The 23,475-nt window shown below is 42.5% G+C and overlaps 1 long non-coding RNA gene across 1 annotated transcript in view; it reads right to left on the bottom strand.

Moving 5' to 3' along the window:
- Positions 1–477: 477 nt before the first annotated feature.
- Positions 478–23,475, bottom strand: part of LOC117189119 — a 107,523-nt gene continuing 84,525 nt past the window's right edge. Inside the window, exon 4 of the long non-coding RNA XR_004473193.1 lies at positions 478–796. This is a non-coding gene — a long non-coding RNA (uncharacterized LOC117189119). The remainder of the gene's footprint in view (positions 797–23,475) is intronic.

Below are 23,475 nucleotides of genomic sequence, written 5' to 3'. Positions count from 1 at the left end.
AAGAGACAGACAGAGAGACGGAGAGACACAGAGACAGAGACGAAATTCAATACCAGCTGAAGCTGAAGATGAAGAAATTATTCCCGACTTCCCCTGGCTACTGCCTTCCAAGAGTAATAATTTCTGTTGTTCCTGTTGTTGTTGCTGTTGTTCTCTTCTCTTTTTTGCCCATGGATCGCATTTGGATCGTATCGGATCGCATTTCACCTTCTTCTCTTTCAGGTGTCACCGATAGGGATCTCTTAATGCCCACAGAGAGCGCCGTCGCCGTCGTCGTCGCCGTCAGCGTCAACGACAGCACAGCGGAAGGGCAGTAAAGACAAAGCAACAACTTTACAGGTTCTCTTTATGTCTCTCTCTCCTTTTTACACTATCGCGCCCTGCCGCACCATCTCGTTCTTTCTCCTTCGCACTTACACCCTGGTCTGTGCTCTGGTCCGGTGCTGCTGCCGTGTGGTCCGAAAAATTCTCATTAAAGCGAAATATTCACATAATCCCGCATTTATTTGATATGCGATAATAAACGTAAAGAAAACGAGAAAAAAAGGACCAACGAAAATAAAATAAAAACTGAAATAAGTACAACAAATGTATTCCTGTATTTCGTTCTGTTTTTTTCATCTGCTGCTTACTGCCAGAATAGTTTTTGGGAATATTTTTTCTCAATTCTCATTACTTTATTTTTTTTTTTTTTGCATTTCGCAAATTGACGTTGAATGGCAGGCGAAATACTCGTATGATTAAAAGTTTGAAACGGGAAATGTGTGGAATTAATTTGATTAAACGCAGCAGGTACCTGAAAATAAAGAAAAGGAATAAATAATGTCATTAAATTAGCATAAATATTGTGTAGTACGAAATTTTGTGTAATAAATAACATTAAATGTGAATTAGAGAATGAATAATGATGAAGTGCTGCTGAAACATGCATTTTATCGTGTTATTACCTGTTATGAAACTACGCATACATATGCATACAATATGGCTAAAATATGTTTGCTTAAATATTCAAAACTATTTTCATTGTATTTTGCTTTGAATTTATGCCTACAGGTGTTAAATAGTTATAAAAAGGTTTTTGATTCGTTTTTACAACTTATAAATATTGAATGAGAGAAATATTCTATATTGAAAGAGTGTTTCTTTTGTAAATGAAAATATTTGAACAATTTTAGGCTTGCAAAACGTACGTACAGCAATACAGAAATACATGCATTTCAGGAATTCAACACTTTTAATGGTTTCTGTGGTTTGTTGTGTAACATGTTTAAATTTTAGTTTGCATAGGAAATTTATTAAGAATTTTTATTGATTCGAAGCACATTCACTTAACCTTCCAGCTTCTAGAGTCTCATTTGTGGGTAAAATAAGTATTTTAAGATACAAAAACACACCATAAAACGTCTCCACTGGGTTCCCGTATTGCATAATACTACTAGTACGAAATGGGTATCCTATCCTTTAACTAGTTCCCAATGTTATGCCCAAATGTAGAGGACTGTGTAGACCCTTTTAAGATACATAGCATAGCCGAAAGGAAATGTTTTTCAAACGTTTACCTTCATCTCAGCCGTTGTTGTGTGTACATATATTTTAATTTAATAATTGTTTAGTGGAGGATAACCAATATATCACCATTCTTTCAAATAATAGCGCACAAAAGGGTTACTAAAATAAACTAAACGTTTACTGAATGTTTTGTGGTCGGCTGCAGCAGCAGTCGAAAGCTCAGATCAAACGCAAGAGCGAGATGACGTATAGAAGATAAAAGCAGAGCGCAAGCTTAAGAGGGAGAGAGCTTAACAGAGGAGAGAGATAACAGCAAACAGCAAACAATTGTGCATTGGCATATATTTACTCTACTTTTCAATACGAAATTATATGTTTCTCTGCTCCGAACAATAATAATATTCATTCCTGTATACACACATACTTATATACATTTGTAAAAATGTACATAAATATGTAATCCCATCGACTCAGCGCATTAGATTTCATCACAATCGAAGCTTTTGTATTTAAAACCCACTTTGATAGGAGCTTAGCATTCGCGAGTGCTTCCGAATCGCGTTCTTCGTTCGATCACTCCGAAAGCTTCCCCTTTTTCGTGTTCCCTCTCACACTTCGTTCCCTCTGATTCTTCACTCGAGAGGGAGTTCTCGTATAACTCTTCACGTTTGTTGACTCTTTTTATCAATGTTTTGGCATGCGAATAGCTCAATGAATGTGAATACCCTCATATAAATGGGTCACGTCTCCCAATCAGTTCCACCAAGAAACAGCTGCTTCCCCAACTCCAGTGTGACGTCAGAGCCGAGGCCTAATCTACAGCGAACTTGAAAATACAGAGAAATGCGATGTAATCTGAAACGGATGCACGTCGTCTGGTGAAGGAGGAGAGGGCGTAGGAGTAGGAGAAGGAGCAGGAGTGGGGGGGGGGGGGACTTTCCAATGGAGAAATTGCCCTCGAAATAAAGTGAGAATTACTCAGCGCAATTATGCAGCTCATTGCCCTTGAGTTATGGCTTATGCTCTTCCCGTTTATGTTGTTGTTGTTGCTGCATGCGGCATATGCAACCTTTAGGCAGAGAGGTAACCATACCAGACCATGCCATACACCATTCGTGGAGTATGCACACACATGTGCAACGCGGGGCACGGCACGCACGAAGGTTCCCCGTTTATTAAATGTTTTGTTAGAGATGGTAACGTGAAGGGCTTTAGGAGCAGGTTTGATTCGATATTTCGATAGTTTTTCATAGGTTAAACGTATATAACCAATATCGGAAGAGGTTTGCGGAATAGTTGATTGAGTTTTCTGAAAAAAAAAAAGATCATAAATCGTCTATATTCCTTCTCTTTGGTTAATGGAATACTTTAATTCTTATACAAATTTAATTATATTCCACATTTTGTATGTTTTTCAGCGAGATATTGCGTCAAATATCCAGAGATGATGATTTTGTATTGCTATAGATCGTATGGTATAGAAGGACTACGTGTTTTTTGTGTTTTTCAGAACCTTTTATACATAGAACTCAAATTCCTCTTCCTTCCTCTGGCACCCTATGACCCTCCCTTGCACGCTACCATCTCTAAGCCTCTCACTATTTATAGAAAAATTCATTTATTACACACGAGTTTAGGGTTTTTTTTAGAGCCACATGTGAGGGGCATGTCCGCAGTGTCGCGTTCTGGTTCTCATTCGGAGCGGATCGTGCAACGTGGATAGCAGAGCATGCGCAACGGCTGTGCTGTGCCTGTGGCTGTGCTCTTGTTTCAATAGGCCGAACCCACATTTGCTGTCACATCAGGTATCCCATAGAATCGAATCCATCTGTGGCGGAGTGTCAGGGCCGCCTTCTTAATGGAAATTGTCATCGCGACACAAAGGAGAAAAAAAGTTCAAACTTTATTGAACTTTTCGGTGGTATTGAAATCCAACAAATCCAACATTAGCTTTGTGTTCTACTCGAAAATATCTGCTGAATCATCACACTTCCATGTAATTTTAGGGCAACCAACCCAATGATGATGATGATCATGTCCGATTGATGATGATGATGTCCAGAGGAGAGCTCGTATGTTTTAATTAGAATATCGTGAGTTGTTTGGCTTTCGATCATATGGCAAACAATACTCTCGTATCTGTATACCCGTTTATGTGTGCTTTACCCGTGGGTGGCCATTCCCAATGACTTGGCACAAAACATAAAGTAAACTGAAAACCGAAAACCGAAAACAACAGCAGAATATCTCGTTGAAGTCTTTCGAGGAGTTGCCATAATTATTATTCTCTCAGCGGACTCCAGAACTTGTCCGCATTTAATAAAGTAATCAAATCCGTTCCTGAGAATGGAGATTTTGGAATGGAGTGGGAATTCCGTGTATTGCTGGAAAAACGGATTGTTCTGAAGTTCTAATTAGTGGGATATTTTGAGGAAATTAACTTCAGAGGAGACCTTCAAGAACTGCCTTTTTTACCTTTACGATTAATCATTTTCTTAATATATATTCAAAAATTAGCCAAAATACTTCGACCCAAAAAATTCCATGTGAAAATCTGCTCCCATTGCAACAATCCCACCCATAGAAAACCTTGTAGAAAACCTGTTGCCCGAAAATGCCAAAAATGTTGCCAAGCGGCCTGCAACATGTGTCTAGCCGCGCACGTGGGTGGCACGAAACGAAATGGAAACGAAACAAGTTCCACACACCATCGGGCTTCGGGTTTCAGTTCGGTTTTGTGTTCGTTTGGCGTACGATTTGGACAAGTTTGGTACCCTGGAGGAGGAGAGAGAAGGAGGAGGTATGTGTCCATGTCCATGGTCAGGTCTCTCCCGCTGGCTTAAAGAGTATTTCAGGTGCGGGTGCGGGTGGTGGCTCCTCAGTCTCCGTCTCAGTTGACTTCATTACCGGGGGACACTTGAAACGAGGAGGCGACAAACAGCGTAGGGACAAACGTCGAGTGCGGTGCCGCCTAATGACACACAGCAGATACGAGGTACTTCAAACTCTTCTTCATACGATCTCTGGGTCGCCTCCCCCCTCCTTTTCGGGGGACCCTGTGTGTGTGTGTGTGTGTGTGCGTGATAATGATACGTACGACCTGGCCCTGTTGACACCCAAAGCATCCTTTAAGCCTCCAGCGTCCAGAGCCTCCAATGGCGTGTCAAAACGAGGTGTTAGAAGAGGATTGCACATGCAACACGGCTCTGTCTGGCTGCCTGTCATTTCTGTCTGGTCTGCGATTCTCATTGCGTGTCTGCGTCCTTCGCTTATCGCCGTATTTGGGCTTAAAAGGTGTTAAAACTGCCAAATGCTCAGTTATCGCCAAGGGGACACTGTCCTTGGCTCAATGTTGCATAAACACATAGGATTTCATTTAAAGTTTGGGTACAAATTTCAACTGGTTTAAACACAGGCCAGAAGTGAATTTTTAGCTTGTGCAAAGTACATTCCAAAGTTTCAGATAGATAAATACAAAAGGAATAGATGTACTTGATACAGATGATAGTATAATGGATGTACATATCTTTGGATATAAAGAAGATAGAGGGATATATCTCCCAAACGGGGGGAGATATACTTCCCTGTACTTCCCAAGTACATGGAGCACTAACATCCGCTTGATTCCTTCGTCTCAAATTAGAGTACGAGCCAGATATTGAATATTACGCTCATCCGAAAGTACTGATTGGTACTTTAGACAAAGAATGTCACAATTTTCATGCGCTCGACTGTAAACATGCAACTTTATATACATTTATAGATAGAAAGATTAAAAGAGACAATTATATACAACTCATAGATACAAGATCTAGGAAAAGATACAAGTAATATTGATAAAAACTCTCCCTTGAAACCCGCGAAAAATACCAAGTCTTCAAAGTCACTTTAGCTCCAAGTTGACGAAATTTCAAAAGCAGAACAATCCAAGAACAATCTTTCAGATGCTCTACGTATCTTAGGGTCTGTTCTATTGCACACCTGAAAGGCACCCCAAAAGAATTCCCTATGGGGGGCACATGGCAGCCCCCTCAAAAAACCATAATTCAATAAATAAACTTCCGATTATAATTACTGAATAACTCACTCAAAAGTTGCTCCTGTGGCATGCCACAACCCCAACCCCAAGCCCCGAAAGACACGCTGCCAGTAAATGGAAATATGGCTCGAGAATGCAGCACTCGGTGGCTGCTATCGTGGGTAATTAATAAGCCATGGCAATGGCAATTTTTTCCACTAATCGTTGCAACAAATTGCGGCATGTGTGCAGCACACGTTGCACAAAGGAGAGACGGGCGAAGCGGTGCATTTCGATTACAAATTGCAAATGAACGCAAATCGATTAAGTTGTTTGCTCTGCGGCTCCTCATTCGTAGGCTAAAGGGGGAAAAAACCATAGAGAGGGGGAAAATATGAAATGATCATGCAAATATTAGAGGGGGTACGGTTGGGGGGGACTGGTGTGTGGCAGTGGCAGGTTGGGTTGCACGTGCTGAAAGACAACACATTAGCTTTGTTCTACGGAGTGAAAGTATCTTTTAGCTTCACTGCTTCAGTGCTTCGGTGCTTCAGTGCTCTTTCATGCCTCTTCCCTTCGCTTTCCGCCTCCCCTCTACTCCCAAGTCCAAGGCGGCTGTCTGGCAGCGTGGATCTTCCTTCTATTTGCAACATTTTGCGGCCAAACAATGCATGCGCTTGCCCTCTCTTTCCCTCCGCACTCCCCTGCCATTGAACTGGGAAATGTTTATTTAAATGCGCAAAATGCGTTCCGACTAGAAGTACAGTGGGGATTCGACAATTGAGGATGGGAAATAGCTTTTAGAGTTTATTGGAAAATAGTTTGGAAAATGGAAAATTCTTTAATTTTTGGGTAATTTTTTTGACTTTTTAGGTAATAAAGAAATAAATTAAATAAATATTCTCCCTATGATATGGTAATATCGATGCGAGTGTGCCGGGGTTGACGTATAAGCGGAGCCCCTGACCAAAAAAATAAATTTCCTTTTTACTTTTTTAAAGTTTTGTCGGTGAAGAAGTTCCATTTTGAAGTCTGAGTACTTCATGATTTGCCACAGAGGAAGTGCGACAATATTTGACCATACAGTGGAGCCCATTTTCCATGACCCATCTTCAATTTTCATCGAGTAGATAGTGCCACTATCGGCATAGCTTTAGATACTCCTCTTTCTTCTTAAAGTCCCTTCTGACCGTCAGTTCTGTCCACTTAGTGAGTGCCCACTGTGTGTTTACCTGCCGCTTAACTAGCCAACATGTTGGAGGCACATAACCAACCAATGCCACAACGTTGCTTGCCACAAAGCAGGCAGGCAGCCGCAGCCAGAAAGCACAGCACATCCGACCGACCGACCGACCGACCGAGACCCGACCGACTTGATTGCCGGAGACCATTAAGTGCAGCCAAACTGTTGCGCATGCGCACAGCCTTCGCTCCATTTGCTACTCCGTGCCCCCACCCAGCCCCTCAATGAGGCATGCCCCTCCTGCTGCCACCGTCTGCCGTGTAAGCGGCGGCATAATGAGCCGCGCAGTTACATTTATTTTAAATCTGATATACATATTTCTCTCTCTCCTTTTTTTTTTTCCTTCTCTGCTTTTTGTGCATTGTGTTATTTGGGCCTTTTTTTTGTTTTGTTGTTGTTGTTGTTGGTGGTTTTTTTTTTGGCCAGACTGCAGCTCAATGGCCATTGTTGCCCCACCGTCCACCGTCTGTTGCCGCTGGCGACTCTTACAAAGACTTTAACCAAAGCTTAGGCAGGGGCTTCTGATAGATTCCAGGGTATTCAGGGGATAGCAGAACTTTGTCAAGGAAAGAACTTTGGAAATACTGGAGAGAACTGGCACTTTTTATCGAGATGGATGCCAGTACGCTTGGATCTCTGTAGAAAGTCTGAAGAAACCATAGCCAAAAAGGTCCAAGAATGGAACATTTTTCAATGAAAATTGAAAGTTTTCTTTAAACAACAGAAAGCATTATTGGGAATAGTAAGCAGAGATCAGAAGGCCTTGAATTTGGGAGTAAATAAAGGATATTATTGTCTGTCTCTTCAAAGTAACATCCATCTGAAGGACTTTAATCATACCGAAAGGAACGGCCCTCAAACCATTGGGATTCGATGGCTTCCAACGACGTTATCCTTCCCACCAACTCAGTCATCTCCCGGCCTCGATAGAGATCCTTTAAAGGTCATTTAACATTCGTTACATTCCGTACAGTGAAGCGCGCCTGCGCCTGCGCCTCCGTCTTCTTGTTTTGATTGTGATTCAGGATGGGCAAGGGGAAAGGGTACGGGGCCGGGGCCAGGGCCAGGGCCTGCCAGGCTACGCATGGCTGCTGCTGCCGCTGCCGCTGCTGCTGCCAGAACGCAAATGTATGCAAAGAGCCATTGAATTTGCACTGCAGATGATGGGGGGAGCAGATGGGGGAGAGGGGCGGAGCATGGGTTGACTAAAGAATGGTTGCAGATTCTTGCGTCTAGATTTTGTGTTTATTTTGCCCCGAACAATGCACATGAATAATGTGTGTGAATCGCGAATCGCGCCCCGAAAACCTGTGCAGCGATCGGCCCGAGATCTCTACCCAGCCCAGCCCTCCCCCAACCAAATCCACCTCCCTCCCCCTCCGAGGAGTGTGTGTGTGCAGCAGTTTGTGGCATTAATCAAAGCGCACTCGCCGACAGACAGAGTCGCCTGCCATCTCTCTCTCGTAATGACCAAATATAAGAAACGAAACGAATAGGCCCCGAGCCCCCAGGCCCCTGCCTAACCAAACGGACAACAGAGAGAGAGAGATCTCAGACGGATCTAAATGCATTGGCAAACAGAAAGGCACAGGCCTTGGTAAAGGCAAAGGCAGAGGCCCAGGCATTTGGCATTTCACACTTTTACAGCCCAAAGGCAGAGGCAGTCGACCGCCGACTGCGACTGCGACGGCGACGGCGACGGCGACTGCAACTGACCGACCGACCGCCCAGTGGACCATGCCAACCGTCGAACCTATTGATTTAAACAATCTTTTTCTTTTTTTTTTTTTTGGTGGGGGTTTTTGTCTACATTTTCTTTGGTCTTTTTTTGTGTACTTTTGTGATTTTTTTTTTTTGGGAAAGCGTTAACTTTGTTTTGGGAATTAAAATTTGAGCGAAACGTTTACCCTCTCGTAAGTATCTCAACAAAATCACAAAACAATGTGGGAAAATCAATGAGGCAATCGAATGGGAAACTCGGGAGAATTTTATTGACTTTTCGGGGGGAAATGGTTTTGTTTTTTTAAGATTATTTCTAGGATTTGTAGGATTTTAGGTGAAACATTAATAGCATTCAATAACTTGAATTTTGTATACTTCGAACTAAAACGAAGGGCAACAGCGTTTAGGGAGCCCATTACGATCAACTTTCTAAGTCGAAGTCTACATTAGTCGAACGATTGCTTTGGATTATAGTGGTTTGACTTACAGAAGTTCAACTGTAATTGCTTTTTATTTAAATTAAGTTCGATTACATCGATTACAGTCAGAAAGTCAGCCACTTCATGTCTTACAGCACTTTTTTCCTGAGTTAATTCCAAAAAAAGCCTATAAGGGTGGTGCAACAGCCCAGATTCCCCAGATTTCGAAATATTCATTTAAGGATCTCTTTAGCATTCGCATAAAACCAATCTGTAATGATTTGATACATCTCCTTTCTGGGAAAATTTGGCCATAACCGAATCATGGCCACGGGCGAATCTTTACCGCTATTATATTTGATCATTTTTTATACCATTTTCTTTGTTTAAAATATTATTTTAATTTTCTGATGATGTCATTGGGCGCATTGGGCGTTCACCGGCTCAATTTTGAGTTTTTTTTTTTTGCAGGCGATCGCCTATGGTACATTTCTTACTATCGCGCCGTAATCGGCATATCGATATTGGCTCGAGGCTCGTAACCAAAAAACAGTCAAATTAAATTTGAGTAATTCTTTGTAAAATCGATATTTCGGCTATTCTCGCTCGTAGCGTTTTATTCCGTATTCTACTCGATATGTCAACTGTCGAAATAGACCCACAGCGATCCATCTTGCATCAAGAAAACGGATCGTAATGTTTTCACGCTCCTTTTCTGAAAATAAGATGCTTGAATTTAGGCATCATAACCACCAATCATCATGTGCATTCAGCAGCAGAGATAAATCTAAAGAAATCAATTACTTTTTCTAGCAATATTATATTTTCCAGAGAATATTACGATCCTTTTGGGGCCCCTTAGTCATGGGTTGTGTCTGAAATGGCACACGGTAAAGTTTGGTTTCCGCTTTCGGTATTGAAGATTTGGTGGTGCTGCAGATTCTTTTGGTGTTCAGTAATTCCTTGGTGAATGGTGGAATTATACGGGTATTTTCATATAATATTGAATAAATCTCTGCATAATATATTTCAAAGCTCAAATCTATCGTTCTTTTGTCTTTGGGGTGCCTTCTGGTGGTACCGTTTCTGGCCTTCATTATCATTTTGCAGATAGCTCTTTTCGCGGCTCAGCTCCTGGCGCAGTGCTGTGCAGTGCAGCGCCCAAAACTGTTGGCATTTTAATGGTCAAATAATATTACAGTTGCAGGCGGCATTTGGCATTTTGTTGAATCTGGAAATCTTTAGTCCGAGGCGGTGTTAACATCGCCCCCAAAATTCGTGACCAACAAACGGAGGAGTTCTGCCTGCCACCAGCTGCTGCTGCTGCCGCTGCTGCATCTGAAATCATCATCATCTGAAGAGAGTATATATATGCATTAGTATCTGTGTATCTGTGCATGTGTATGTGAATGTGGCTTAAACAATTCCAATTCCTATATATTCAATTATTGTCTTTCTGTTATTTGCTCGCTGGAGATTCAAGGCGGATTCAAGCCAAGTGCAAGGAAAGTAGACGTCGTCTTCAATCGGCAATGGCAACCGAGGGGATGCGCTGTAAGTACTCCTATGCTGGAGAGCCATTGGAGCTGAAAGACCAGTGTTTTTCAGACAAAAGGAAGTAGCAGAGTCCCAGAATTTCCCCTCTCTTGGCGCTGATCTAATAGCCGAGACATTTTGATCTCTGATTAGAAGATTGATCCATTCATTTGTCAAATTTCTGACAGCTCTCCAGTGCACACCAGTGCGCCGTGTGGCAGGCCATATGCTCTTGCCGCTTAAGTGTAGAACCCTTTTTCTACTACCGGCGGCGTCAACGGCGGCTGCAGAGTCAAAAAAAAGTTGTGGCTGCCGCTGCAACTGAAGAATGCAACAAGAAGCATTGATTTCAAATAAATTTTGCTGCCGGCCAAATTGTATGCCGGGTTGCGGCTCTTTTCGGGATGGCATAGGATAGTGGGATAGGATAGTTGTTTGCTCCATCGATGGGTGTGGGGCATCGGATTGGGCCTCGGTCTGGGTCTGGGTCTGGGTCTGGGTCTCTGTCTCTCGGTTCGTGCCGCTTGCTGCTCGGTGCTGCTGCTGCTGCTGCTGCCAGCCGCAGCTGTGGGTGTGTGTCTTGGGTGCGCGCACAGAGACAGAGACCCAGAGATATGGACGGGGGACAGGCAGGCAGACAGCGAGACAGACAGACAGACATATACACACGCCCCGATGCAGGCGCTGATATGGGATGCATGTAAATGCAATCGTATCTTACGGCTGTGCACTTTCTAGTCAGAGACAGAGCCAGGGACAGAGGCAGAGCCAGAGTTGGAGCACAAGTTCAAGTTGCACGTTGCACGTTGCACGTTGTTCGCGCTGCTCTCCATCTGGCATTGTTTGCTCTTCATTGTTGTTTTCTTTTTTGTTTTTCGGGGGGGATCCGTTGTGTGGCTGTGCGGCGGTGCGGCGCTTTGGCGCTGCTCCTGTTATTCTACTAAGTTGATAACCATGTTCAAATAAATCACCTTTTGCGTGGCTGCAAGCGAAAGGCGAAGCGAACCTGGACGGTTGGGATGCTGCAGAGATGGTGGATGGGGGGTTGGGGGATGGGGGAGAGGGGACCGGGGGCACATCCACATCCACATCCGTGTGGCATGTTGCGGCTGTTTTGCGGTAGGACCAACTATGAGTCGCTTGTCGTTGCATTTCGGCTTTTATCTTTTGTTTGCAATATTCAGATGCATCTTTCAGATAATTTGTTGCTTTTGCTAACCGAAAAGGTAACGTTGGCTTCGGTTTCGCTTTTGGTATCGCAACCACAGCGGCACAAGGCACCAAACACTACAATGTCTCATGCCACCACCCACCCAGTGGAAGGACAGTGGTTCCAAATCGATGGGAATTTGGAAGGAATAGCCTAGAACACCCGTAGGACGCCTAGATCTTAACCAGATTTTTGGCTGGATAGCTCTGTCCATCTAATGATCTGTTATCTAATAGATTCCACAAAATTATTGTGATGAAATCATTTTTATAGCCAAATAAAAGCAAGTTTCTCAGCGTGTCCGAACGTGCTCACTCGCACTCTCGTTCTGTCCTTCGTTATTATTTGTATTTATTTCTTCCCCCATTTCCATGGTCCTTGCACCACTGTCCCCTGGTCTATGTGCGATTATTTTAGCATAATAAAAATATATATCTGCAAAATGTTTTTGTTTCTGTGGCTGGGGGCACTGGATAATGGCATAATGTGCTCCAGCCACAGCCACAGCCGCAGCCGCTGCCAGAGCCTTGTGCCTGGGCCTTTGATGCCATATCGATTTCAAGGCACAAAAATTGCCATATCCGCCCCCCAGTCGCTGTCTCTCACCTCTCTGTGTATCTGTATCTGTATCTTTGCAGCTGCCGTCAATTTCCAGGAGACTTTGAGGGGGAGGGAGGACTCTGGGACTTGGACTCTCAGACTCTGGCCCCAGGCTGTTGGTCTCATTAGCCAACAGCGAGGGAGACAGGGAAACAGGGTTACAGCACAGACAAGTTTTTGCTACGTGACAAAGTCACAACACTTGACACACACGTTCTCACCGGAGCAGGAGCAGTGGGGAAGGACGAAGACGGCAGGAGAAGAAGAGAACAACAAATTAGCACAAAAGTTACAAATACTTGACCTTTTCCTTGGGCGTGGAGTCTGATTAAGTTGTTGCTTATCAAATGACATTAACTAATTGCAAAGAACCTGCGAATGGGCATGGGGGAGGGGTACGTGTCGGGCTTTAAGGAAAACCCTTACTCTTGCAGAAGCATCCCCCTAGCCCATTCGATGTCAACATTTGATGCCCATTTATAAATTTAGAATCTCCTTTTTTTGTGTTCATAATCTCATATAAGACCCGCTTACAGCCCCCGTCCCCATCTCCATCCACCGACTACGATTCCGATTGTGTCAACCCCTCATTGGAGCGTGTAAAAGTTTTTGCGCCATTTGATTTGGATTAGTTGTGCCGTAGAGGGGGCGTTGTGTAGAGGGGGAGTGGGGAGGCTCAGCTGCGCCAACAAAGAATTGTCAACAAGAAGAAAGTTTTACTTTCGAATCGGACCAAAGTTTTGCCGGCAATTGTTTAGACCCTGACTCGCGAAGATATTTCAGAACGTTAGCATAAAGTCGACAGCTGAAGAGTGGGTGTGTGGGGCGTGTGTGGGAGCCGTGGGAGGGGGAAACAGATGGGAATTAGGTTAGGGATGAACAGATTTTACTATGATTAGAACGGAAGTCAAAGTTGGGATAAACAGGTAACAAAAAGCTGGAAATTCCACTAAGAAAAATTACAGCCATATTTAAGAGAAATAAAAACAAGGCAAAATCCACATTGAGAGAAAACTTGCACACAAAACTCATATTTCAATTAAATATTCGGTTTTTCAATGAAAACCTACTGAAATTAGATAAAATTCACTTCGTTTTAAATAATAATTTATTGGAAAGAATTGTTAAAATAAATATATTATATTAAATTTGTGGGAAACACAAGAATTTTTCAGTTTACTGCTGAGTTAAGAGCCTTTCCATTCAGATTTTTAAATGAAGAATCATTTTTTCCAATAAATTATTTAATTTTCTACAAGTTTGAGTTATTTCCTACAAATTTAAATATTAAAAATATATTTAAATAAGTGAAAACACTTCCATTTGAATATTTCCACTCTCGGCGACAATATAATGGCATAAATATCGAAATATAAGTGTAACTATACGGATTTAGGGCTTTTTTATCTGGGTGTACGCACCAAAGCTTTGGTATCTTTGCAAAGTAAGGAGTCCCTCTCTTTTTTGGCGAGAGAGCGGCTTGAGAGCGATACAGAGTCTACAATGACACGATTAGTGCACTCGGAGACGGAGATGATAACGAATACCCAGCCGAGTACAGCGCATTGTTGCTGAGAGAGCTTGCAAAAATTTTCAGAGAGAGAGAGAGCAATCGAATGAGAGAAGTGCGATAGTGCGTTTGGTTTTTGTGCGTAGAGCAAAGCTCGTAAAAAAAATAAGCAACTGTTTTGGCAGACACGATCGAGCGGGCACAGAGAGCAAGAAAGCGCAACAGTAATGTGGGGGCGAAATATAAGCAAAAATGTAATAACAGGAGAGCAGCCTCTTAAGCCTAGAGGGTGACAATTTGTCGATGAATGATCATCAGCCCATACTGAATTATTTCCTTTATCCTTTGTCATTGTAGTGGTTTTGTGAATTGAACTTTCAACGAAGCATGTTTTTAATGTAGTACAAAATAAAAGGAATAACCATCTAGGGTTAATTCCTGCTCACTCCTCTCAAATATATTCATGGATATTGATTTGCTTTAGGAAATTGTAAACATAATTCACTTCAAACTATTACCAAATCTCAAACTATCATCTGACAAACATTCTACTAGGCCTTGTGGGTTCACCCTCAACGTTTTCCCTATTACTTAATCAGCAGTTTACATCATGCTTACATCCTCAGAACAGAACTAAACAAACCTGTAATTAGCTGATTACCGAATGTTAAATGTTTCTCTTCTGTAATTTGAAAGAGGAAGTCCGTTAGCTTTACCCTGTGTTCCAGCCGCTAGTCTGATTTCCGATTTCCGACTTGTGGGCCATTATTTATGCCACAGAAAGGAAATGTGTCTCACATTTAAAATTGATTGTCATGTTGTCACACAAAACCAAAACCCACACACATAATGAAACATGGGGAAATACAAAACCGAGAAAACCAAAATATTTGGGTCCTGGGGAAAGAGAGAGAGAGAGTGAGAGAGAGATCTTTTGTAAACGTATTTAATTACATTTGCCAATTGTCTATGAATATGTTAGCAGCGTGTAAATACAAATGAACAAATTAATAAATATGTATGCCCAGACGGCAGACGGGCCCCAAACGGAATGCAGTCATCCAGTATCCAGTACGGTTGTTGTACTCGTATTGTCCTTGAACATTGCCGAAAGATAAACTTGCTCCGTGTGCCGTGCTGTCTGTCCCTCAGACCCTCCCCCCCTCTTGTGTGCACAAATCTGCCTAAAATGTTTGCTTTGAAATGCGTATACCATTGATAAGCCCCTGGCCCCCAATTGCATCCACAGCCCCACACCCACCCGAGTCCTGGTTACTGGTTCCTCTCTGGTCACTGATTGAATTTCCCGGGCAGACCGCAAAAGACCGAACGAACACAAAACTCATTTACATCCGTGTGTGGTGTGTGGTGGCATTACTCGTATGATGAAAATTATGGTTGAAAATTAAATACACATCTCTATTGCTGTCTCTTTCTAGTTGGAGGCTGGTTTTTGTTCGATTTGCAGCCTCCTGCTGCTGCGGCATTGTATGCTAATGAGGTAAGCGATCCCTTTCTATTGTCTACTGATTAAGTTTCATTTTTTAAACATTTAACAAATATGTACTTTACGGAACTGAATATTTGTATATTTCTCCATTTTGTTGAGATATTGAATCCCCCTAGTGAACTATTGATTCACTTTTGTGCACTCAAAAGCAAAAGCAACTCATGAATAGAGCCACACATGACTCTCCATCTCTTGGACTCTCTTTTGTGAGAGTTGTGTTCATATTTCGAAGTCATTTCATTGGCTTCATTGAGCTCTGATGAAAGAAAAGCTGCTTGCATTTAATCAATAACTTTGTTTGCAATTTGTTTGCATTTTCGGGGGAGGGCCAAGCTATTTTCTATGGGATGAAAATACATTTTGTGCTTGAGTAGACAAATAAGAAAGTTGTTATTGGTTACCGACTAAAGGATAACATTTCATTACAAGTTTTAGCAAAATAATTCAATGGAAATAGGGGCTACATGGGAGCTGAATATAACTGTGGAAAGCACAGAGTCTGGTTGATTAGTGGACACCATTTTCGGGTAACTTTTGATAGACTCTTTGGCAAATTTGGATGCTCTTTAGTCTTTAGTATATTTAATATATTCTTCATTTATTCATGATATGCAAGGATCTATAGACATATGGACATCGTTCATCAGATGAAGCATATTTGTATTGGTTTTAAGAATTTGGTTCAAATAATCTGTGGGCTGGAAAAAAGCAGTATTTGTTCTAAATTATTTAAATGGTTACAAAAAATTTTTAAAAATATATAGATGTTATTTTGTTTAAGTTTAAATATCTGTCTTTCAGTATTCATTTGATTTTCGTTGAAAAGTTTGACGGTTTAGAAATTATAACACTTTGAAGTTTGAAAAGTGCTCTGTGAGAAACTGCATTCCTCGGGCTCTAACTTTTAATATATTTTTGAGGATCTACATCATTGAAGCTATAAAGAAAACGGGAAACTGATTTGATATAATTTTACGAGTAGAACAACAACAATATTAATATAGTTTGTATTATATTATATCGTTTACGTGTCTATTCTATAAATTTCTATTTATAGTCTTGCCATAGAAAATATATACAATAAATATACAAATATTAAAACATTTTGTGAATTTTAACAGTGGATTAATGATCTGCTCTCCCACTTTTTTTTTTGTTGAAAAGCCAGGAGTTAGCTCTGAAAAGCCAGCCGCTCTCTCGTTCCAAACATGAGCCATCCGCTGACTGAGGAATGAGTGCCATCCAGGCATTTGAGGTCTATCAGGTTTTGTCTCTGGTCTTGCCCAATCCTTTACGTATTAACCAGAACCTTTGTGCCTTGCCCTGACATGTACATACGTCTGCTGACGCATTTGTCTGTTTTTAGCCCCGAGGCGAAAGCTCCTCTCCTCCAGGAGAGGCCCCTGCTCGTGGTTGGGGGGCCGAATGACGCAGTACAAATGCACGGGAAGCCCGTCATTGATACGCTCTTCACACACGAATGAAGTCACTTTTTTCGGTTGTTGCATGTTTATTCAAGCCATTTCCTTTGAAATACCTCCACTGTTATCACGACCCAAAGCAAAGTAGGAAAAAATTACTATTAAATGCAAATTATGTCAGAGCTTCAGTTTCGTCAATGGGTGTGCTGCTCCACCCCCCCCGCAATAACTACTCCTCTCTTCTCTCGCTTCTCTCTCTTCTACTTTTCTGGCATACAAATTAACAATTACCGAAGACACAGCACGACACGATGCGACACAAAGTTGCCTCTGAATGGTTCTTTTTCTAACGCTTTTGGCTAATTAAAATGGATTCAATTGAAATTTAGAACGTTGCGCATGGCACGTGATTGTCTTTGTTCTCTTTTTGGGGCTCCCTTTTATACAAAACGTAATTAAAACAAAAGAGACAACGGTAAAAGATGGAGAAGGGGACAAAAAGATTCCCGTGTAATAATGAAAAGTTTATGGCTTTTCGATAAACGGTTCCGAAAATATTCGTGGGACCAACGTGCCTGGAAATTCGAATGAGGTTACTGTTTTTTTTCTCGTTTCGTTGGCTTTGACCCACTGATATCTTGGGACTATCTTTAGCTTTCTTTCGATTATCTAGTTAATGCGTTGGCCCCAACTATTTACATTCGAGTACCTGTGTATCTCTGATGAAGTTCCTTTGATGTTATTTCCATTTCCACTCTTTTCTGTTTACAATCGAAAAGCTAAAGCATATTTTTTGCTTTTTATTTCGCTAGAACAACAAAAAATAAATGCTTAAAATGCGATTGAATGGGGGAGACAGAATGGGGGGGAAAAAATACTGAATTCAACCGGAAGCCAATGTAAATAAAGTGCCGAACATGTTTGTTGGTTCCGTCAAAGACCCGAAGAGAAAAAACCAGCACTTTGATCTGTGTGTAAAGCTCTCTCTCCCTCTCTTCCAAGAGCTTGTCCATCGCTTTGCATCAGTCAGTGGAAAACTTTTCCGCGGGGGTAGAATCACACGCACACTACTCGGAAAAAGGGTTGCGTTGCCGCTGCTTAAGTTTCTGTTTAGGAAAATTGTGTTCGTTCCGTTACCGAAATTTGTTTACACTTTCCATGGGGTCTGGGGTCTGGGGTCTGGGCAGGGGCCAGGCCAGGCCGCTGGTGGCTGCGTAATTAGCGGATATGGATGCGTTGTGCGCCACGTTTTGCCTCTGGTTTGCATTTCAAAGTGAAACTCAAGTAAATGAAATACTCCGAAATTGGAAGATGTAGTTCAACGCTAGAGATGGCAGCGTGAGGCGTGATTGAAGGGGGTCAAAGGCGCTACCAAAGGTATACCGATCTGAGGCTTTGGGATTATGTGAATAAGTGCCTCTCAATTTTGGAGAGACGAGTTCATAATGATCGTATCTACTAGATAACCAAAAATTATGTCGAAAGAATCAGTATTACATATATTTATCTCCATATGAAGATTTATATAAACGATATATCACACCTAAAAATTTAAATAAAATAAATGTAATTAAATAAAATTAAATAAATAAAATTAATTAAATAAAATTAATTTAATTAAATCAAATTAATAATAATAAATAATAATATTAAATAATAATAATAATTATTGTAAAAATAAATAATTATAATGATTTATTAATTTAATTTAATGAAAAAATCCGATTAAATATACATTAAATTTCCCTGCCCCGTGTTGCACGTTTTTCCCATCTCTAGCTGCGAGTGCACTGTGCCCCAAATTGATTTATTTATTTGATGTTTTTATTTGTTTGTTTTTTGGCTAATTTGGTGAATGCCCTGGCCTCACACTCTCTCCCGCTGCTGGCCCAGTCTCCTTCCTCAATCAACACCACCCATGATTGAGATTGATTCAGTGTCCAAATGTTGTTTTTCTGTATAACAAATGAAGTTCCACTGCCGCCGAAAGATCCGAGGGCATAAACTATGCCCATTGACAGGAAATGCCAGCTCAGACCAAACAACGCGCCTCCTCCGCCGCGGAGTAGTGGAACTTCTGCAGTGGCAAAAAAAGACAGAAGAAAAGAAAGGAGAAGCAAACTTCAACGGAAAATAATAAAAAATAAAAGCGGGAAAAAACTTAAGCCTCTTCACACTTCGGGGCCAGCACTCGTTTAGGTGGCTTTGCAACGCAAATCCCCAGCTTCCTACATGCCACAGCAGCAGCAGCAGCAGAAGCAGAGGCAACAGAGCGGCAGCAGCAGAGTAGCGATGAAACTAATGCCGCCCGACATCTTCGCATCTGAAACGTATAGAAAATAAAGTAAAATATCATCCTCATCATCATCACCATCATCGTTCTGGCTTACACCCACACATGGTGGCGGCGGGAGGGGAAAGGGGAGGGGATGCCTGCATTATGGAGTTGCCTCAACAATGCCTGCCCCTTCGGTTGTTGCACGTTGCGCATTTGGCTTGAAGCGCTCTCTCGTTTACGTTTAATTGAGTTTATTGATGCATATTTGAAGTTCGAAGCCTCCTCCATTCGATTCCTCACTCGATTCCGCATTCGATTGTAGGCGGAAGGCCCTCCTCTACAAGGGCCTGCCTGGGTCCGGGCATCCACTCGAAAGTGCAAAAATGCAATTAATTAAGCGCATTTATTTGCGCACTCAATGGGCCGTGCATGGAGTGTGTGGCAAGGGTGGACCTGTACGGGGACGTGCACCCATTCGGGGCAAGCGTGCCGCTCCACCCGTCTGTAGGTACAATCGATTATGCGGCCCATTCATTGGCGGCTAAATATTGATTAGAAGTCACAAAGTTAAGTGAAAAAGAAGGCACATCAAGTGGGGGTTCGCCGGGGGCACTAATTGTGACAGTTGTTCGTCGATGTTTAACCAGATTTGCAAGGTGAATTAATTGGTTTTTGAGACGCATTTGGGATATTCAAATTTCTAGGTTTATCCAGTCAAAAACTACTTATACTAAGGAGATATCTTCTCTCATACAAGTAGATGACTCATAGGCGAAGGAATGGACTCACGGTAAAGCACAATCTCTGGTACGTTCAATGGTCTTAGTGGTGTCTCAATTTCTGGTAGTTGCACTTTTCCTGATGCCCAAAACCTACCATCTGACTCATTTTCAAGTTGAGCGAAGGACAATAGTGACAATCTTTGTCCAGAGAACCAATCAGCACTTTCGGATGACCGGGATATTGAATATTTTGCCCGTACTCCAATGCGAGATGAAGAAACGAAGCGGGTGTAAGTGCTCCATCTACTTGTTGGCATTGTCTGTAATTTTTTCTGTGAGTGTCAATTGTCGTAGCTGATTTCGACCATTTCAGGCCTCTTGTGATTGAGATGCACGCAATTTGGACCTGCTCACACGCACATTTTCGTTATCCTGTGGAATTCGTTCGTCTGCTCTTTCTGCTTTACTATTTTGTCCGTTTTATTCCACGGCCAGAAATGATTCGAGCCGTTTGTCAAGACACAATTATCAGTTCATTCATTAGTTCCGTCTTATTGATATGTTCCAAGTCTCAAATCCCAATGTGAATGCTTCTTCAATCATTGCCGTGACCTCAAGTAATATATCACTTTGACCTTGGAGACCTGCTACGACCAAACTCTCTCGCTCTCTTGCTGACCACTTGAGGGCCCTGAAAGAAGATGAACACGAGACGAGCTGAAACGAAGAAATCTCCACAAACTCCCACACAATTTAGTGCTGCTGCTGCTGTTTGCTGCTGCTGTTGCATTGAGTTCATTAAACGCCGACGGAGCGGCTAATTAAGGCGCAATCGAGTTAATTTCTCTCTTCTTCTCCGCTCTTCTAGGCGGTTAATTAAGAGAGCAGACTGTGGCACAGTGGCTGTGCGGGGGAGGACCGAAATTATGCACTAATGTGTCAGCCACAGCCACGGCCACAGCCACAGCATCTCAATACTTGGTATTCGAATATGTTGTGTGCATTCCCCCCGTTGGCACATTTTCGATTCGATTCGATTCGATTGCGATTGGCATTCGGCAGCGGCTCCGCTGGGCATTCGCTGGGCCATTGACTGCGGTCTCCAATGGTAATTCAATTAAATCGACGCCCAGTGGCCTGCCCTGCCATTGTTTAGCTGTGGTTTGTTGAACTCTCCTCGGAATCCGCCTTAATATTAATCCACACTCTCGGCCCGCATCTGAACTGCAGGCACACACTGCACTCTACTCCACTCCACTCCACTCACGAAGAGCCGCCCGCAGTTTCTGGGGCGCCATAAACAAGGTGACTTTACTGGCTCAAACTCTGTGTGTGTGTTGCAGTTCCTTCCTCTGCCTGGCAGTTGGTAGTCGCCTTCGCAGCAGGCAGCCCGCTGGGGCAGGTGTGTGCCGCCGCCTGCCACATGCATATCTGAATGGGAGTTCAAGGGGTGCGATCGATGAGTTATGTTTATGGGGCAGCCACTCTGGAGCTTTAAGTTGCCTCGTGGATCAGGCTTCATCGTGTTATGAGTGGCTGAAAAGTCGCGTATCTAAAGTGTAATGGATGTGCCGAGAGGGGAGATTGAAGAGTTGCAAAGATAAGCCTGGAACGGGGTTTTTACATAGGGGAAGAGGGCCAGGGCTCCCAGTGTTGCTTGGCAGATTCCACGGCTTTTTCAGGCACCTCTCGCACATTCCGCTTACCCATCTTTTGAGCTTCGTTTAAGTACATTGCAGTTGCAGTCACAGTCACGTCTCCGTCTCCGTCTCCTGGCTCCGCCATAAAATCCACTAATATTACCAGAAACCATTTGCATAGGAAAGATCTGCGCGATCTGCGACCACTTTCGACACCGATTCCAAACTGGAAATCCATTCGCATACATCTCTCGCTCTCGCACTCGAAGTGTGAAAATTATAATTGAATTCAATAAAGTTGTCAACCCTGATGATGGCTCTCTGCTCTCCCTCCACCCCTTTTCCTGCATGAAATGGCAAATCTTACGATTTCAATTAATGTTCGATAGAGGCCATAGGGGGACGATGGGGAGGCGGGGGTGCGGGAGGTCAGAGCCCATCAAAATCCTGGTCCACTCAACTCCTCGATGTGACATTAAATTACGTTTTTATTTCGTTTGCCCGTAAAACCGGAAATTGCGACATACGCACGGAAGTCAAGTCAATAAATGGTGCAAGTCCTCCTCCCCTACCTCCGCACTCATCCTTCCCCCCGAAAATCCCATATCCCATCGTTCGGAAAAACTAGTTACACAAATTGCTACGAAAAACTCAATAACATTTATGAAACTTGAGCGAAAACCCCCCTACCCCAAGCCCAACCCCCCCTCATGTGTCCTAAAAAGAGAGAAAATTCCCACAAAAAAAAAAAGAAGAGAAAAAGAAAATCAGAGAAGGAGAGAAAAAAAATTGTTTTTCAATTAAAAAGTTTATGTTTCTGGTGTTTCTGGTGCCACTGCCACTGCCAGTGCTGCGTGCAGACAAATTTGCCATTCAATTTGGCCGCTGGACACGAAGGTACGTAAACGACTGACTGGTGGCAGGGGAGGGGGTATGAGGTGGCATGTTGCAAGGTGTCTGTGTGTGGTCTCTGTTGAACGTGCTCTCAGGTGTGCTTCAGCTTCATAAATTCCGAGAGGAAGCTGCATCCGATTCCGATTCCGAGTTAATACTTTTTTCCATAATTTTAAAGGAAATGTAACAGAAAATGTTGAGAGTTTGATCTAGTTTTGTGGGGAAATTGGAAGGGAAATATGTAAAAGAAGAAATTGAATGAAAATCAGAAAAATTACAGGGCTTTAGGGCATTGATTTCATCTCTGCCAATGGTTACATCGAAACTGTGGAAACGTTTTTGTCGAGGCACAAGTACATAGCTTGTATATTACGAAACTCTAACTTAACTGCTAAGCCACACTGGGAAAAGCAAAACGAGAGGCTCAGGGCCACGCTGGGAGCTATTGGATGTCTTGAGGGAATGGATATATCATAAGATTAAAGATACTTTCAGAAATATATAAAAAAGTTTTTTTGAATGAGAGCAAAGCGAGTGAGCCAGGGGTTGGCTTGCCCCCTAGTTTTTAGATAGTAATCTGTAACGATACTATCTCCTATAATATTCGCTATAAAGTGAGCCCTTGACCTCTTAACAGGAACTTCGATCTTGGATCTACACTCCCGTAGCAATTAAAAGGAAATATGACAGTATTTCACCTGCCCATCGTCCATCGCTTATCGGCCCTCACGAGTACTTCCCTACGAGTCTCTTCCAATCTGAATATCGCACTTTTTCCCTAGATTATCTAGAAGAATAGCCGAAATTTCAGCTGCTCTCAAACACGTCTCGTTTGCCTAGCATATCTCATGGTCGGAGGAGCCACAATTTGCAGGCAAACACCAGAAAAATGTTTCCTATAAAAAACAAACAAATTTCCACGCTTTTGTTTGATCACATTTTCCGGCAATTACGAAATCTGTGGCGATATCTGGCCAAGGATTTCCCTAGAGACTAATGGATCCATTTCCCTTTCCATTTCCATCATTTGCAAATATTTACAAAAAAAGATACAACCTTTTGATCAAAACACTAGAGCCGACTCTTTTGGGGGTTGCCACATGACGCGTGTGCCTCGGTTCTGGTTATTAATCAAAAAACAACAATTTTTAATGATGTTGGCAGGCGACAATCGCAGCCTTTGTTGCACGTTGCACGATTGCGATAATATTTGGATTAGTTCAAGTCAATTGCATCTGGGGAT

The sequence above is a fragment of the Drosophila miranda genome, chromosome 4, assembly GCF_003369915.1.
Source record: "Drosophila miranda strain MSH22 chromosome 4, D.miranda_PacBio2.1, whole genome shotgun sequence".
NCBI classification, from domain to species: Eukaryota; Metazoa; Arthropoda; class Insecta; order Diptera; family Drosophilidae; genus Drosophila; species Drosophila miranda.
The sequence above is the reverse complement of the archived record's forward strand: the minus strand, read 5'-3'. Positions and strand labels throughout refer to the sequence as shown.